Below are 5,000 nucleotides of genomic sequence, written 5' to 3'. Positions count from 1 at the left end.
CGGAATTAACCAGACAAATCGCTCCACCAACTAAGAACGGCCATGCACCACCACCCACAGAATCAAGAAAGAGCTCTCAATCTGTCAATCCTACCTGTGTCCGGGCCGGGTGAGTTTCCCCGTGTTGAGTCAAATTAAGCCGCAGGCTCCACTCCTGGTGGTGCCCTTCCGTCAATTCCTTTAAGTTTCAGCTTTGCAACCATACTTCCCCCGGAACCCAAAGACTTTGGTTTCCCGGAAGCTGCCGGAAAGGTCGTCATGGTAACGCCTCCCGATCGCTAGTTGGCATCGTTTATAGTCAGAACTAGGACGGTATCTGATCGTCTTCGAACCTCTGACTTTCGCTCTTGATTAAAGAAAACATTCTTGGCGAATGCTTTCGCAGTAGTTCGTCTTCCGCCGATCCAAGAATTTCACCTCTAACGGCAGAGTACGGACGCCCCCGTCTGTCCCTCTTAATCATTACCTCGTGCTCCGAAAACCAACAAAATAGAACCGAGGTCCTATTCCATTATTCCATGCAACACTATGCAGGCGAACAGCCTGCTTTGAACACTCTAATTTTTTCAAAGTAAACTTATCGGCCACCGCCGATACTCAGTCAAGAGCACCGACGGAGAACCGAAGGTGAGGCGAACGCAACCAGTGACACGCCTTGCGACGGACCGGCGGCGCTCGCCCAAAATCCAACTACGAGCTTTTCAACCGCAACAACTTTAGCATACACTGTTGGAGCTGGAATTACCGCGGCTGCTGGCACCAGACTTGCCCTCCAATGGATACTCGTTAAGAGTTTTAGGATGTACTCATTCCAATTACAGGGCCTCGTTAGAGTCCTGTATTGTTATTTTTCGTCACTACCTCCCCGTGTCGGGAATGGGTAATTTGCGCGCCTGCTGCCTTCCTTGGATGTGGTAGCCGTTTCTCAGGCTCCCTCTCCGGAATCGAACCCTGATTCCCCGTTACCCGTTATCACAAAGGTAGGCACGTAGCGTACCTTCGACAGTTGATAGGGCAGACACTTGAATGATACGTCGTCGGTGCAGAGACCGTACGATCCGCGTGGTTATCCAGAGTCATCAAACGTCACAGGACGAACCCGGTCGGTTTTGATCTGATAAAAGCGCGCCTCCCGAAGTCGGCGCTTAATGCATGTATTAGCTCTAGAATTACCACAGTTATCCACTTCGCTTACGAGACCAAATAAACCAAGACTGATTTAATGAGCCATTCGCAGTTTCGCTTTACGAGAACTCGTACTTGCACCTGCATGGCTTAATCTTTGAGACAAGCATATCACTACTGGCAGGATCAACCAGATAGCTGCGACAGCTGCGCTCGGCCCTTGCTGGGCCGCCCGGCGCGTGCTCGTCGCATTCGTTTAAGACCGAGGCGATCGCCTGCGGCCGTACTCAGCTTCGACAGTCGCTGGCCGCGACGTCCACGCTCTCGCCGGCAGTGCCAGGCGGAGCGATTTGCGTTTTTTCTTTGCTCGCCCTCTCTCGGGCTCGATCCATTCAGTTTCGCACAAACAAGAGCTCTGCCGGCCGCCTGCAGCGGTGCCTAAAACCCGGGCATAACAATGCGACCGTTCTGCTAGGCCGACAAGCGCTCAAGCCAGACGCTCGATCGAACGCCCCCTACATATTAGTCGAGACAACGGCTCGCTCATTAGCATCGCGTTTGTACTTTAACTTTTTTCGGCTCGGCTTCTTTCGACGCCGATGCCGGCGACGCAGCACTCTCTCGCCCGCCAGCCACCGAGAAAAGGGTGCGCTCCGACCGGCCCCGCACCGCTCTTTCTTGGCTCATTCGAAATTACTGTCTTTCGCTCTGACATGCCTTACCTAGGGTTAGGTTAGTATGCTTGCACGTTTGTACTTTAACTTTTTTCGGCTAGGCTTCTTTCGACGCCGATGCCGGCGACGCAGCACTCTCTCGCCCGCCAGCCACCGAGAAAAGGGTGCGCTCCGACCGGCCCCGCACCGCTCTTTCATGGCTCATTCGAGTTTACTGTCTTTCGCTCTGACATGCCTTACCTAGGGTTAGGTTAGTATGCTTGCACGTTTGTACTTTACCTTTTTTTGGCTCGGCTTCTTTCGACGCCGATGCCGGCGACGCAGCACTCTCTCGCCCGCCAGCCACCGAGAAAAGGGTGCGCTCCGACCGGCCCCGCACCGCTCTTTCTTGGCTCATTCGAAATTACTGTCTTTCGCTCTGACATGCCTTACCTAGGGTTAGGTTAGTATGCTTGCACGTTTGTACTTTAACTTTATTCGGCTCGGCTTCTTTCGACGCCGATGCCGGCGACGCAGCACTCTCTCGCCCGCCAGCCACCGAGAAAAGGGTGCGCTCCGACCGGCCCCGCACCGCTCTTTCTTGGCTCATTCGAGTTTACTGTCTTTCGCTCTGACATGCCTTACCTAGGGTTAGGTTAGTATGCTTGCACGTTTGTACTTTAACTTTTTTCGGCTCGGCTTCTTTCGACGCCGATGCCGGCGACGCAGCACTCTCTCGCCCGCCAGCCACCGAGAAAAGGGTGCGCTCCGACCGGCCCCGCACCGCTCTTTCTTGGCTCATTCGAAATTACTGTCTTTCGCTCTGACATGCCTTACCTAGGGTTAGGTTAGTATGCTTGCACGTTTGTACTTTAACTTTTTTCGGCTCGGCTTCTTTCGACGCCGATGCCGGCGACGCAGCACTCTCTCGCCCGCCAGCCACCGAGAAAAGGGTGCGCTCCGACCGGCCCCGCACCGCTCTTTCTTGGCTCATTCGAGTTTACTGTCTTTCGCTCTGACATGCCTTACCTAGGGTTAGGTTAGTATGCTTGCACGTTTGTACTTTAACTTTTTTCGGCTCGGCTTCTTTCGACGCCGATGCCGGCGACGCAGCACTCTCTCGCCCGCCAGCCACCGAGAAAAGGGTGCGCTCCGACCGGCCCCGCACCGCTCTTTCTTGGCTCATTCGAAATTACTGTCTTTCGCTCTGACATGCCTTACCTAGGGTTAGGTTAGTATGCTTGCACGTTTGTACTTTAACTTTTTTCGGCTCGGCTTCTTTCGACGCCGATGCCGGCGACGCAGCACTCTCTCCCCCGCCAGCCACCGAGAAAAGGGTGCGCTCCGACCGGCCCCGCACCGCTCTTTCTTGGCTCATTCGAAATTACTGTCTTTCGCTCTGACATGCCTTACCTAGGGTTAGGTTAGTATGCTTGCACGTTTGTACTTTAACTTTTTTCGGCTCGGCTTCTTTCGACGCCGATGCCGGCGACGCAGCACTCTCTCGCCCGCCAGCCACCGAGAAAAGGGTGCGCTCCGACCGGCCCCGCACCGCTCTTTCTTGGCTCATTCGAGTTTACTGTCTTTCGCTCTGACATGCCTTACCTAGGGTTAGGTTAGTATGCTTGCACGTTTGTACTTTAACTTTTTTCGGCTCGGCTTCTTTCGACGCCGATGCCGGCGACGCAGCACTCTCTCGCCCGCCAGCCACCGAGAAAAGGGTGCGCTCCGACCGGCCCCGCACCGCTCTTTCTTGGCTCATTCGAAATTACTGTCTTTCGCTCTGACATGCCTTACCTAGGGTTAGGTTAGTATGCTTGCACGTTTGTACTTTAACTTTTTTCGGCTCGGCTTCTTTCGACGCCGATGCCGGCGACGCAGCACTCTCTCGCCCGCCAGCCACCGAGAAAAGGGTGCGCTCCGACCGGCCCCGCACCGCTCTTTCTTGGCTCATTCGAAATTACTGTCTTTCGCTCTGACATGCCTTACCTAGGGTTAGGTTAGTATGCTTGCACGTTTGTACTTTAACTTTTTTCGGCTCGGCTTCTTTCGACGCCGATGCCGGCGACGCAGCACTCTCTCGCCCGCCAGCCACCGAGAAAAGGGTGCGCTCCGACCGGCCCCGCACCGCTCTTTCATGGCTCATTCGAGTTTACTGTCTTTCGCTCTGACATGCCTTACCTAGGGTTAGGTTAGTATGCTTGCACGTTTGTACTTTAACTTTTTTTGGCTCGGCTTCTTTCGACGCCGATGCCGGCGACGCAGCACTCTCTCGCCCGCCAGCCACCGAGAAAAGGGTGCGCTCCGACCGGCCCCGCACCGCTCTTTCTTGGCTCATTCGAAATTACTGTCTTTCGCTCTGACATGCCTTACCTAGGGTTAGGTTAGTATGCTTGCACGTTTGTACTTTAACTTTTTTCGGCTCGGCTTCTTTCGACGCCGATGCCGGCGACGCAGCACTCTCTCGCCCGCCAGCCACCGAGAAAAGGGTGCGCTCCGACCGGCCCCGCACCGCTCTTTCTTGGCTCATTCGAGTTTACTGTCTTTCGCTCTGACATGCCTTACCTAGGGTTAGGTTAGTATGCTTGCACGTTTGTACTTTAACTTTTTTCGGCTCGGCTTCTTTCGACGCCGATGCCGGCGACGCAGCACTCTCTCGCCCGCCAGCCACCGAGAAAAGGGTGCGCTCCGACCGGCCCCGCACCGCTCTTTCTTTGCTCATTCGAAATTACTGTCTTTCGCTCTGACATGCCTTACCTAGGGTTAGGTTAGTATGCTTGCACGTTTGTACTTTAACTTTTTTCGGCTCGGCTTCTTTCGACGCCGATGCCGGCGACGCAGCACTCTCTCGCCCGCCAGCCACCGAGAAAAGGGTGCGCTCCGACCGGCCCCGCACCGCTCTTTCTTGGCTCATTCGAGTTTACTGTCTTTCGCTCTGACATGCCTTACCTAGGGTTAGGTTAGTATGCTTGCACGTTTGTACTTTAACTTTTTTCGGCTCGGCTTCTTTCGACGCCGATGCCGGCGACGCAGCACTCTCTCGCCCGCCAGCCACCGAGAAAAGGGTGCGCTCCGACCGGCCCCGCACCGCTCTTTCTTGGCTCATTCGAAATTACTGTCTTTCGCTCTGACATGCCTTACCTAGGGTTAGGTTAGTATGCTTGCACGTTTGTACTTTAACTTTTTTCGGCTCGGCTTCTTTCGACGCCGATGCCGGCGACG

The 5,000-nt window shown here is 54.8% G+C and overlaps 1 non-coding gene across 1 annotated transcript in view; it reads right to left on the bottom strand.

The window, feature by feature from the left end:
• The window catches only part of LOC144423586 (small subunit ribosomal RNA), a 1,810-nt gene extending 488 nt beyond the window's left edge, over window positions 1-1,322 (bottom strand). Inside the window, exon 1 of the ribosomal RNA XR_013476053.1 lies at window positions 1-1,322. This exon is cut by the window's left edge and continues 488 nt beyond it. This is a non-coding gene — a ribosomal RNA (small subunit ribosomal RNA).
• Between the last annotated feature and the right edge of the window lie 3,678 nt (window positions 1,323-5,000).

This window comes from Styela clava, chromosome 5 (assembly GCF_964204865.1).
Source record: "Styela clava chromosome 5, kaStyClav1.hap1.2, whole genome shotgun sequence".
NCBI lineage: Eukaryota > Metazoa > Chordata > Ascidiacea > Stolidobranchia > Styelidae > Styela > Styela clava.
This window is presented reverse-complemented; position numbering and strand designations above follow the sequence as displayed.